Consider the following 14,300-nt stretch of genomic DNA (forward strand, 5'->3'; position numbering starts at 1 on the left):
ACAGGCCCCTCTTCGCCATGCGTGAGAGAGGAGCGAAAAATAATGGAGAACCAGCCCCTAAGCACACCGTACTTGGTATTCCCAGGCGGTCTCCCAACCAAGTACTAACCAGGACTAACCTGTGTAGCGGCCGAGATCCGACGAGATCGAGCGTGTACAGGTTGGCATGGCCGTAAGCCATTACGACAGTGCTGAGTAAAAAATTTACCCAACCAGGGTCTCCATAGCGATTAACCCTGTGACACCCGGACCGACCTGGCATTTTTCCCCCTGAAAAAAGCCCAAGTCCCTCAGGGTACCAGAACAGCAGATCTGCATCCCCGGCGGACAACGGGTTCAACTGATCCGGACCAGCGTGACCAGAACCAGTCCCGTGCCCTAACCACGCCGACATGCCTACTCCAGGAGAAGGGGCAGATATGCGTGTTGATCTTAAACATGAAAAGAAGGCGCCACCCAGACGTTCGGGCGAACCGCGCCCGGTGGCCCACCCCCAGGGCGTGAGACCCCTCTACATATGTTCAGATCCATTCCGTCATCATCCCCCAGATATGAACGAGAATCCGTCGATAACCAAACCAGGTCTCGGATTTGGTCGTCGGAAGAGGAAAAACCCCCATCCCAGTTGCTTTATAAAAACGCCGTTTTAACCTCAAGCAACCAAGGCGTGCCAGTCAGTCGCCTGTTTACAGAACACCCCGAGCTAGCACTATACGTGCGTCGGGACACACCTACATCAATGAACAGGCTATTTAGACCTGTCATTGAATCCCCAAGGCGCCCAGGGGAACGACAAGAGGGGTGTGACTAGGCCTGCCGCGATAAGCAATAAATCGATTAATTGCCGCGATAATTAAAATGAATGCAATGATTTTGACGGGCGCGATTAATTGCTATTTGCGCGTTTGTTTTAATGAGGCGGACCCAGTGCCCCTTGTCAGTCACTGTCCGTGTTGGGAGGCGGGCCGCTGGCTTTACTACAGAGCACAGCACAGGAGCTCCGTGGGGCTAACGTTACCCCTCATTGTGTCTATTCTACTAGCTGGATGACATCCGAGCAAGGATTCAATATCAAAGAGACGTTAGGGACTGCAATGTCCTTTGCTTCACCGAAACTTGGCTAACACCGGAGGTTCCAGATCACGCGATTCAACCAACGGATCATTTCTTTATCCATAGGAAGGATCGGACACAATCAGAGTCCGGTAAACAACGTGGTGGAGGTATTGCCTTCATGTTTAACAAAAATTGGAGTGATCCAACGAATGTGAAGGAATTATCCAACTACTGCTCCCCAGAACTGGAATATATAACCATCAAGTGTCGTCCTTTCTTCCTCCCGAGGGAGTTAACGGCGATCGTCCTGGTCGGAGTGTATATTCCACCGCAAGCCAACAACAACGCCGCGCTCTCCAGACTCCACGACGAGGTAAATAATATACAAGCGACGAACGTTAACGCCGCCATTTTAGTACTGGGAGATTTCAATAGCGCCAATCTGAGAAAGGTATTGCCTGATTTCTACCAGCATGTGACTTGCAACACCAGAGGCGGTAACATCCTAGATCACTGTTACACGCAATTTAAAGGTGGCTACAAGGCTCATTCTGATAGTGGCTTTGGCAAGTCAGATCACGCATCCATTTTCCTTACACCAAAGTACAGACAAAGAATTAAAAGTACTCCCGTAGTCTCGCGAGAGGTGCAGAAATGGGATGTGACGTCAGAGGACACGATCCGGTCAGTGTTCCACAACACAGACTGGATTGTATTCCGCGACACAGATAACATTAATGCCTACACGGAGACAGTGCTGGACTATGTCTGTACTAGGGTGAAAGAAACAATCCCCACTACCAAAATGAAAGTTTACCCAAATCAAAAACCCTGGGTAGACAAATCCGTCCGTGAAGCTCTGAGAGAGCGCACCAAAGCATACAATGACGGCCTAGTGGCAGGCAACATGAATGACCACAAGGTGGCACAACACAACGTAAGGAGGACAGTGTCAGAGGCCAAACGGCGCTACAGGGATAAAATTGAACTCCAGTTTGAACAAGCTGACTCTAGAGCTATGTGGCAGGGGCTCAAAACGATGACAGACTACAAAGGCGCCTCCCTCAAACTGAACAATGACATCTCCTTAGCAAACGACCTCAATACCTTCTATGCGAGGTTTGATGCTGGTAATAACAACACCAGCTCACAAGCCTCGGCAATGGGGGGGGGGGGGTCGGCTGCTGATGGAGGCGCAGTGTTCAGGGTAACAGAGCATGAGGTGAGGCGGACCTTTAAAAAAGTGAATATCAGGAAGGCAGCAGGTCCGGACGGCATCCCCGGCCGCGTCCTAAAAGTCTGTGCCGACCAACTGGCCCCAGTATTCACTGACATATTTAACCTGTCCTTAGAACAGGCTGTCATCCCCACCTGCCTGAAGAAGTCCACTATTATCCCTGTACCCAAAAAATCCAAGCCTGCTTGCCTCAACGACTACCGCCCTGTAGCTCTCACCTCCATAGCCATGAAGTGCTTTGAGAAGCTAGTAAAGGGCTACATCTGCTCCTCCCTCCCCATCAACATGGACCCCCTGCAATTTGCATACCGCCCCAACAGGTCCACGGAGGACGCCATATCCCATGTGCTGCACACAGCAGCATCACACCTGGACAAGAGGCAGGGGAACTATGTGAGAATGCTATTCATCGACTACAGCTCGGCATTCAATACCATAGTCCCCTCCATACTCATAGCCAAGCTCAGGGACCTGGGCTTGGGCTATGACCTCTGCCAGTGGGTCTTGGACTTCCTGACTGGCAGACCCCAGGTGGTGAGAGCAGGCAACTGCACCTCCTCATCCATCACCCTCAACATAGGGGCCCCCCAGGGCTGTGTTCTGAGTCCCCTCCTCTACTCCCTGTACACACACGACTGTGTGGCTCAGCGGAGTAGCAATACAATCGTCAAATTTGCTGACGACACAGTGGTGGTGGGCCTGATCTCTGCCAACGACGAGAGGGCCTACCTGGAAGAGGTCAAGGTCCTGGCGGGATGGTGCCAGGAAAACAGCCTCTCCCTGAACGTCAGCAAAACAAAAGAGATGATTGTGGACTTCAGGAGGTCGGGGGTCAAGGACTACAGCCCCCTCAGCATCGACGGGGCACCGGTTGAGAGAGTCAACAGCTTCAAGTACCTCGGAGCCCACATATCCGAGGACTTGAAATGGACCATACACATTAACAGTGTGGTGAAGAAGGCACGACAACGCCTCTACTTCCTCAGGCGCCTAAGGAAGTTCCAAGTCAGCCAGAAGATCCTTAAGAACTTCTACTCATGTACAATAGAGAGCATCTTGACCGGCAACATCACCTCCTGGTTTGGGAATAGCACTGCAAAAGACCAAAGCAGACTACAAAGAGTGACACGTTCAGCCGAACGCACAATTGGAGGGGGGCTCCCCACTCTCCAGAACATTTACAACAAGCGTTGCAAGGGGAAGGCTAAGAGAATTATTAAGGACTCGAGCCACCCGAACAACTGCCTCTTTGAACTGCTGCCGTCAGGCAAGCGACACAGGAGTCTCAAGGCGAGCACAGAAAGACTCAGAAGTAGCTTCTATCCCCAGGCCATCAGGCTGCTAAACGAACAATGAATGAACACTACACAACAACAACCACCAAACACACATAGCACACACATCCACACGCACACACTCACTTTAAACAAACACACTGTAGCACCCACTACACACACTTTATAGCACACACCCACTTTAAACAAACACACTGTAGCACCCACTCCCCACACTTTATATTTATGGATGAAGGATTGCACTACAACTCGTACACCTTACTGTAAATTGTACCTAAAATTGTACCTCATCCCACTTCTGCTTTGCACTAGATAGTACTGTACATTAGTACACTGCATAGTATTGTGTATTGTATATTATATGGTAACTCAGAACATTGTACATATGTCTATACCGAACAACTGTGACCTCATTCTTCTTCTAAATTCATGCTATATTATGTTATTATGTTATTTGATACTATCTTGTCTAGCACAGTCTCTGGAGCGTAACAGTAAGAAGCATTTTGTATGAAAGTATTCTGTACTTCTGTATGACAACTATTAAAGAACTTGAGAACTTGAACTTGAACTTGAGCATTAACGTTACTCATACAAACAGAGTAAACACAGTTTTCAATCAATCAATCAATAACAACATTAACGAGACCCTCGTTGTGTCTATTCTGCTAACGCTAACGTTACCTCTCATTGTGTCTATTCTACAAGCGTTAACGTTAGCTAGGCTGTCTATGCTAACGTTAACGAGCATTAGGCTAACAAGCTGTAACGTTACCAGTCGCGTCTATTTGCTAACGTTAGCATTAGGTAATAACCGGTTTAAAATGGATGGTGATTACCTCACGTTGTGTCTATTCTACTAGCATTAACGTTACTCATACAAACAATCAATAGCGAGTTATATTGATCACGCTATGTACGATAGCCATGCTAAAACGCTAGCACAACATTAGCACCTAACCTAACAACAAGCCTTAACAAGTCAGCGATCTTTTTGCGAGACTAAACTCTCCGCTCGGTGGCAAATTGTGTTGATGTCGGTTTTGTTTAATCAATAAATGAGGCAGAATACACAGTGACTGTATCCTTTGTTTATTGCACTTGTGCCTGCTGCAAACATAATGATTATGAAATCCTAGAGACGCGTCTCTATTCAGTGGTCTGCAGTGTTTCACGTGACTTTTCTGGTACCCAAAAAGTACCTGATAACCACAACAATACTTCCGGTCCGGTCGGTGGGCTTCAAAATAAAAGTCTTAAACACCGGAAAAGACGGAGCGGTGGGCTTCAAAATAAAAGTTTTGGGAAAAAAATGTCTCCAAAAAAAAAATTCTCTAACCGGTCGCAATAATATCGCTTATCGCGATATTTTCGGGGGCAATTAATCGCCCAGCAAAATGTGTTATCGTGGCAGGCCTAGGTGTGACACTTCCTAACTCCAACTCTTTTTAATAGAAAAGCAGGAAGCACCAACAGTATCTATCCCAGTCTACACAGCCGGGGGTAAAATTTTTTCACATTTTTACATCCCACCACCCTCCCATAGGAAGGAGACGGGAATCCCCAGAGAGACTTCCCACGCGAGCTGTACAGATTGAAAAGAATATATTGCACCTTGAGCCATGTAAAAAATTGGTTTTAGGGCTCTCCGGGGAGGAGGCACTGAACCCATACACACTCAATAATCGAATTGAATCGAATACATACACAATAGAGTAGGACTCCTTCTTGAGGGTCCACTCACCTTGACAATCTGAGGAGGAGGCTCTGTACTCTGAAGGAGGCTCCCTCACATGGAAGGAGGAGTCCCAACTCACAGAAGGCCCGAATAGGAGCTTGGTGAGGAGGAGCCCTGACCACCCCCCCAAAACAGATCCATCACATGGACCTGAACAGCACACGGAAGTCCTACCAACAGAGACGCGCACGGTGACGTACTCTATGGCGGGGGAATTTCTGCGGTGCACACGCCCAATATTCCAGGCCGTGGGACCAGGAAACTCCCTCCCCCCCTCACCCTGTAACGTGCCGAACCGCAACGTGACAGGAACCTTGAAGGACAGGGGGTTTACCCCTGACCAACAGAAAAAAGGAGGGAGGAAAGGTTACCAGTTCACCCCTTTACGACCCCACACCCATGATACGATGTAATGACAAAAAGAGAGTATGACACAGTCATAGTCAGCTCCATGAAGCGTCTGACAGCTTCACACAGCGCATGAGCTAACCTGCTATCTGATTTTTACTAAGGAAAAAACACAGAATAGAGAGGGCTCTCCAAGAGCCCCGGTACCAAACTTACACATGTGCTTCTGTGGCCAGTCCAACCCAGTTGTAGGTCACATGACACACACAACCCATCATCACCTACAAAATATGGCAAAAACACTCTACAGAGGAACGCCGTTTTTCATAATGAGAGAATACATAATTCTCGATTAGTATCGGCCACAGGCCTTGCTAAGCACACACGAAAGCGACCAAACAATCTTTTCTTTTAGGAAAATAAAGTTTCTCCAGCAGTTTTAGCACAACCTCAGCAATCAAGCTAAGAGTTACATCGTATCCCTACCACACAGTGACACAATGTAGTGCAACAACATGTCTGATAGGAGGATGAAGAAGTCCCCAGGGAACCGGGGGGAAACACAATCCTCCTACTTTACCCTTAATACGGCCAGTTAAAACAGGAAAACCTGTTAATATGTGAACACACTGTTCATTGTCATTACAGGCTGAGAAAAGAATCATTCTTTACTCATTTTTCACTAAGCATAGCTTTATAGGTTAGTTAACCCCCTTAGTTGTGAGTACACGGTACATATAAACACACACGATGTTTCTCAACACAACAAACCAGATCATTTTCACATCTGTAACAACAACCCGATTTGCATGGAGCTAAATACCAGTGACAAGACAATTCACACATAACTCGCATCATATCCTAAATGTAGTGCAGCAACACTCGTTTTGGAAAACATCGTTATTTACAAAACATTTAGAAGGGAAAGCCAGAAGAAGTGTACAAGGTCTGGCCAAACCATGCCTACCCGGAGCGTAGATCAAGCGAAGTGCAGTCTCAAGGCACCGTAGTAAACACAGCCGTCCTGTGTTGTCGATCTGGGCAGCGTCGCTGCTCCAACCCGTCGCTACGGTCCCTTGTTGACGCATCCTTGCCGTCCTGGCCCAGGGCAGGTTCGACGAACATCCTCTGTCAAAGATGACGTCGTAGTCAAGAGTGTTTAAAACATGTTATAATCAAAGCACGTTCAACAGAGTAGCATTAAGCTAACGGCCGCTCCAACCGTCGGTCGCTATCGCCCCTGCCCGCGAGACGCCGAGCGAACGGCGCACGCGACCAGAGGGGAGCTTCGAATCCCCCCGCCTCTCCCCGTGAGGGAGAGGGGAGTTGGGAACCGCGGCGGCGCGCGAGGGGCCGGGGCCACCCCGCGCTGGGCCTCGGCCGATAGCAGCAAGCTAACGTTTCCTAGCCTAGCCAGGTAGGCCACCTAGTGATCACAGCAGGCTAGCGCCGCAGCTAACAGCTGACTGGCTAACAGTAGGCCACCACTAGCACGTAAGCTAAGCAGCGACAGCAGCAAGCTAACGTTTCCTAGCCTAGCCAGGTATGCCACCTAGTGATCACAGCAGGCTAGCGCCGCAACTAACAGCTGACTGGCTAACAGTAGGCCACCACTAGCACGCAAGCTAAGCAGCTATCACCTGAACTTGTACACAATGATATAACACTCACCCAGACAGGCCGCCGTTCTGAAACCCTCCTCACTTTTTAAGAGAAAAGAGAAACAAGATGTCAACACAGTTTTACAACGGTGATTTTACCAACACCCGACGGAGCCAGCACAATACCCAACTGGCCTGTGTAGCTGACTTTGAACACAGATCTTCCGCTAATGAACATCTATGCCCATATCTCCTCGTGAGGGAATACTCTCATTTGGATATGAAAGATGGGGCCTAACACGGTGACAGAGAGACATCCACTCGTCCAGAAAACACAGGGATCACCAGTGTTAATGGTCGTGGCCCACTAGTTAAACTATAATGGGCTTCAGACCAAGGTCTTCTGTCGCCTAGGAGGCTGAACAAAGGACCCTAGTCTGGGGCCGGTTTTCATAAACATTGTCAACTAGCCCCCATAGCACTAACAGACAAGTGGAGCTTGCCAGCAAAACATAACTCACCAAACCTGGAACCCACCGCTTGTCACAACAGCGGCGCATCCTACAGCCCAGCTGTGTCTTTACCGCAACCAGCACACAGCAAGGACTGCAGTTGGAAAGGCATGTAGCGGCGCGAACTCCCAATACGAAAACCGGTGGAGGATTTTTAGAATGATCATCATCTTCCAGACACTCCAGTACGAAGACAATATCGCCGTATTTTCTCGAAAATAGTGAGAGAGAAAATAAAGATATGATGTCAACGTATCCTTGTTTTCCAACTCTTCTCCTACCATCACATCACTTCAAGTGGGGATCTACCGAGGCACTTCCTTGTGGTGAAAGCGAGAAGGAGGCGAGTGGGTGGCCCCACCCCTGCTTATATGGGTAAGCTGATAGGGGTGTGGTCAGACAAATATTGGGATTAAAGGTACATTGTGGTCTTTATTCAGTGCGCATGCACGTGTGCGAGGACAGTGCAGAGAGTGACGCCGAGCGAGAGCTATACGATACAGAACTGGATCAGCACCGACGCCTCAGCTTCTCTCTCGACCTCTTTAATCATTCCTTATCTCCGCCAACAGTGCACACCGCGTCTCTCTCTCTCTCTCCCTCACCCTCTCTCTATTTTTCCATCGCTCTTTCACCACCATTCTCTCTCTCTCTCGCATGTTTCTTTCACAGCCCCCTGTCTCCCTCAAACTATCTTTCCATCTTACTCACTCTCTCTGTCACTCTCTTTCTCTTAATTTCTCTCTCTTGCACCCAGTGGTGCGTTATTGAAATCAACTGGGATTGCACGCACCTAATGGCGCCACGTGCACGCGCGCTCCCGCGAATGCGCATTTAATGTCCCCTCGCTTGAGCACAGACTAAAGACAGTGCCTAATTGCCTCTACGAATGGAATGTAACACATGTCATTCACAACAAGTTAGGTGTGAATGTATCTGAGAACGTATTTAACACACCTGACGACCGGCGCTATTGATATGCAAATAGCGAGTACTTATCTGGGGTTGCACGTAGTGCACCCCCGTCCCATGAAGAACGCATGCCTGCTTGCACCACACCCCTGTCAACATTGGGAGCTGGTTATCATTGGCTGGTGCCGTGTGAGGTGCCCAGGCTGGGGCCGTGTGAGGTGCCCAGGCTGGGGCCGTGTGAGGTGCCCAGGCTGGGGCCGTGTGAGGTGTGAGGTGCCCAGGCTGGGGCCGTGTGAGGTGTGAGGTGCCCAGGCTGGGGCCGTGTGAGGTGTGAGGTGCCCAGGCTGGGGCCGTGTGAGGTGTGAGGTGCCCAGGCTGGTGCCGTGTGAGGTGCCCAGGCTGGGGCCGTGTGAGGTGCCCGGGCTGGGGCCGTGTGAGGTGCCCGGGCTGGGGCCGTGTGAGGTGCCCGGGCTGGGGCCGTGTGAGGTGCCCAGGCTCGGGCCGTGTGAGGTGTGAGGTGCCCAGGCTGGGGCCGTGTGAGGTGTGAGGTGCCCAGGCTCGGGCCGTGTGAGGTGTGAGGTGCCCAGGCTGGTGCCGTGTGAGGTGTGAGGTGCCCAGGCTCGGGCCGTGTGAGGTGCCCAGGCTGGTGCCGTGTGAGGTGTGAGGTGCCCAGGCTGGGGCCGTGTGAGGTGCCCAGGCTCGGGCCGTGTGAGGTGCCCAGGCTGGGGCCGTGTGAGGTGTGAGGTGCCCAGGCTGGGGCCGTGTGAGGTGCCCAGGCTGGGGCCGTGTGAGGTGCCCAGGCTGGGGCCGTGTGAGGTGCCCAGGCTGGGGCCGTGTGAGGTGCCCAGGCTGGGGCCGTGTGAGAGGTGAGGTGCCCAGGCTGGGGCCGTGTGAGAGGTGTGAGGTGCCCAGGCTGGGGCCGTGTGAGAGGTGTGAGGTGCCCAGGCTGGGGCCGTGTGAGAGGTGTGAGGTGCCCAGGCTGGGGCCGTGTGAGGTGTGAGGTGCCCAGGCTGGGGCCGTGTGAGAGGTGTGAGGTGCCCAGGCTGGGGCCGTGTGAGAGGTGTGAGGTGCCCAGGCTGGGGCCGTGTGAGAGGTGTGAGGTGCCCAGGCTGGGGCCGTGTGAGAGGTGTGAGGTGCCCAGGCTGGGGCCGTGTGAGAGGTGTGAGGTGCCCAGGCTGGGGCCGTGTGAGAGGTGTGAGGTGCCCAGGCTGGGGCCGTGTGAGAGGTGTGAGGTGCCCAGGCTGGGGCCTGATCAAAAGCCAGATGGGGCGGGAACTGAGACAGTTGAAGACCATTCTTCGTAAGCCAAGTTGTGGGTTTTGACTTGTACAACATGTTTGAGATTGTATTGCTGACTTGTTGTTCTTAACCTCACGCACGTCGCGGCACTTTGCGCTCGTCTGCCGGCTCCGGCGCCGATCAACCAATACATGGGCCTCATGCATGAAGCGATATAAGAACAGATTTTGTTCTTAACTAGCATTTCCTCTTACTTTGTTCTTACCTGGGATTCAGCAACGTTTTCTTATTATATTATATTGTTGCTTTTTTCTCAGGCAAGAACAAATGATAAGAGTGGTCGAGAGCACTCTTACCGAAATAAGAAATTCTTACCCCCAAAAAAAAGAAGAAAAAAAGCCTACCATTGGTCAATTGCTCCAAAATACGACTTTAAAATCCCAGAAATTGTCAATAATAATTATTATTATTATAACTTATTGCATGTGTGTGTGTGTGTGTGGCTCGCTAAGCTGTTTATTTATTTATTTATTTATTTATTTATTTATTTATTTATTTATTTATTTATTATTTATTTATTTATTTCTGGAGCATTTATGCATTTATCCTCTCTGGTTGGATGATGTATTGTACTTGTGCTGTATAATAACAATACATTTGAATCTAATCTCATTTTGAGATCAGTCGCACTCGCAACTCGCAAACCGCTTCCTGTTGAATGGATCAGCATGCAATACCAGAAACTCTCAAGCTGTTTTGCATACACCTCATCTGCCTTATAAGGAGCATGCGGGCGTGTCTCTATGCAAATGAAGTGAGCGTGAACGCGCATTTGAGTAGAATGAGTGCAACCGACCTGGGTAGAACAGATTTGGACGAGAACGGCTTGATGAATGTGGCGGTGGCTTTTCTTATTGTTCTCTTAACAGACAGGTAAGCAAGAATATAAGAAAAATAATAAGAGAGTATTGTTGAATGAGGCCCATTTTTGAAAGTTTAATTAGCAAAAAAGGCATATAAAATCACAGCATATAAAATCACAAGTAAGGATAACAATCAATTAAAACATGTACAACTTGATTGACAAAGGTTGAAGATTTTAAACTCTGCAGCAGAGGGGAGAATCTCAAGCTTTAGGGACTGTTGGAGTTCATTCCATGAGCTAGAGGGGCATCATTGCAAAATGCAGATTCACCCTGTTCCGAGAAAACTCCTACTTCCAAAAACGGTTCCAAAATTCCATTCCAATAATGATGTAGTATAAGGAGGTAGCTTACCAATAATGATGTACAGTAGTATAAGGAGGTACTGTAGCAGAGGTCTGAACTTGAGTTGAACTTGAACTTGTGTACTAAAATGTTTCTGTAGTGGTTGCAATATCAAATAATATATATTAAAAAAAATATATAGGTATAAGCTGGAAAACACAGCGGATCCATAGCCTGAAGTCTTATGTAGTACAGGTCCAAATTTTATAGAAATCCGTTCAGAAATGGGTTTTTGAGAGAGATCCGGGTAAACTGTGCACCAGAAAAATCTCACAAATCCATTTCCTCATCCATGGCCGTTCATTCTGAAGTGTGAGTCACTTCTGGTTTTCGCTCGTCAACTTTCACCTAGATCCCTTATTCGCACCCCCCCCACGTGGGGGATCATTGGAAAGGTACAGTCATTGGCTACAACGCTGACCAATCATTTTCCCCATCAGCGGATGAATGGCGGTTCTGGAGCATCGGGGGTCCGGGGTGGTCATCTGACGCGCGGCGTATAAAAAGACGCTCGTCTGACGTATCATCATGTAACTCGAGAACCGAGGCACGGATTTGGTCGATTGAGGTGGCGTTCGAACGGCAACACATAGATCTTTCAAACGGTAATTTATATGTTTGGCGTGAAATGCATCCCTGAGCCGCTAGACCAGGGGTCGGCAATTAGGTTTGGCCGCGGGCCAATTTTTCCCCAAGCCATTGTATGGCGGGCCAGAACCAAAAACAATGGCTAATTTAATATAATGATAGTGAACATTTTTTAACTCTGTCAAAATAAACGAGCTGCATAGGTGGCATAATAAACTGTAAACGACATATACATGTTTGCACTGAACATTATACCTTTGTCTTTTTTCTATTATAAAGTGCCTCTCGGTGCATAACAGATCAGTAGGATGGGCATTTGATTTTCATGCAGCACCACGGCGGGTGCTATTGCATTATAAATCGAATGTATTATTATTATTATTATTATTATTATAACACATGAACAGAACAGAATGCATGAAAAACACAACTCACCATAACGCAGCCCTGCCCTGGGCTTATTGTTTCTGTTTCGGTCCTCCAAAATCCCTGCTAATGTTTGAAACATGTCAAATGTCCACTCGCATTGAATGCAGCTACTTTATCTTCTGCCAACTTGAACACAGTTGCTTCATTGCCTCGTTTGCTAGCGTGTCTCCACATGTTATGCAGAGAGGACGTCAACACGTGAGAGTCACCTGTTGCCATAAACCCGTATTTTAAGTATGACTCCTGGTTTTGTTTATGTGTCTTGGAGGTGGTAGTTTCCTCTTCTGGCTCCTCAGTTGGCTCCTCCCCTTTGCAAAGAAGCGATCCAAAGAGTTGTTTTTTAACTAAGTTTAGCTAACGTTAGTTTAGCTAACGCGGCCCGGTGGGGGATCACTACACTCACTGTACTATTGAGAAACTATACGAATTTTCCATTGGTTCTCCGAGTCCATGTGAGCATTTCTAGCATTTCAATTGGCTATAGTGACAGACATAGATAGACATTGACTTACTGAACTGGTGTTTTTATTTCATGGATGTTTCCCATTTCAGCACCAAGTGCTGTCCACCTCACTTTGAGCAAGCCTATATACGCAGTACATTGCACCTCACTGCCTATACCTGTTATTCACTCTCAACATGGATAAAACATAAAGTATGCATATAATAAAAATAATATGATGAAAATAAAATAAATATCATATTCTCAAAATAAACTGACGGGCCAGAAATGATTGCTGGCGGGCCAATTTCGGCCCGCCTATTGCCGACCCCTGCGCTAGACGCTCGCAAAGTGCGCAGGGCACGCAGGGACATATATGTCCCGGTGCACATTAAGAGGTTAACAGTGAGGTCCTTAAAAATTTACAAATACCAGTGTTTGTTGTGCCTCTCCATCAGTGAGGACCAACCAACCTTCTCATAAAGGACTCAGTGATGATCCATCAGAGAGGACCAACCAACCTTCTCATAAAGGACTCAGTGATGATCCATCAGAGAGGACCAACCAACCTTCTCATAAAGGACTCAGTGATGATCCATCAGAGAGGACCAACCAACCTTCTCATAAAGGACTCAGTGATGATCCATCAGAGAGGACCAACCAACCTTCTCATAAAGGACTCAGTGATGATCCATCAGAGAGGACCAACCAACCAACCTTCTCATAAAGGACTCAGTGACACAGTGTTAAATGCATATGTAGCGAGGCAGACGACTACGCCTGCCAGCTTAGGGAGCTCTGTATTCTATAGTACTTTAAAAGAGGTGTTTATTGAGGGCGGCCGGGTAGCGCAGCGGACTAAGCGTCTGCCTACCACCGCAGAGACAGTGGGATCGAATCCAGCTGTCAGCGGTACCTCCGGCTTGGTCGGTCGTCCATACTAACACAATTGACAGTGTCAACGGGTGGGAAGCCGGTGGGGTGGGTCCTGGTCGTTGTAAACAGCGACTCCTACAGGTCGGTCGGGGTGCCTGCTCAGCGAGGAAGGGATCTGGGTGAGGTAGTGTGAGCCTCCCACGCGTTACAATCACCCAATGAGAGTCCTCGCTGTCAGGTGAAAAGAAGTGGCTGGCTGCCTCCACATGTATCGGAGGGGACATGTGATGGGCTTCTACCCTCCCTACGACCGGCCAGTGGGGGGCAAATGCGCGCAATGACCAGGAAGGGGTGGGGGGGAATTGGCATAACGACTAAATTGGGATGGGAGAAAAATATAGAAAAAAGGGAGGAGAAAAGGTAGATCAAAAAGAAAAAGAGAAGTTTCTTTTCTTTTAACCCTCCAGTCACCCTTGTCGCAATTCTGGTCAAATAGCCTTTGTAACCCTAACGTGTTTGTGGATAGCGTTGGCTATATTTTATGTATATGCCAGGAAAGTAGCTCAGTATCACATCTTTGAGTCACATTACAATAATCCATGTTTTTCTTTTTTTTTTATCACTATTAAGCGTGTGGAATAAAAGTGTCACACCTTCCACGTAGTTGCAGAAATGAACAGGTTGACTCCCATTTTAAACTACATGGTTGAAAATCTCAACAACACCCTATCATATACACTGGATGCTGTCGCTACATTA

Source organism: Notolepis coatsorum (genome assembly GCF_963971535.1).
Source record: "Notolepis coatsorum genome assembly, chromosome: 5".
Lineage (NCBI taxonomy): Eukaryota > Metazoa > Chordata > Actinopteri > Aulopiformes > Paralepididae > Notolepis > Notolepis coatsorum.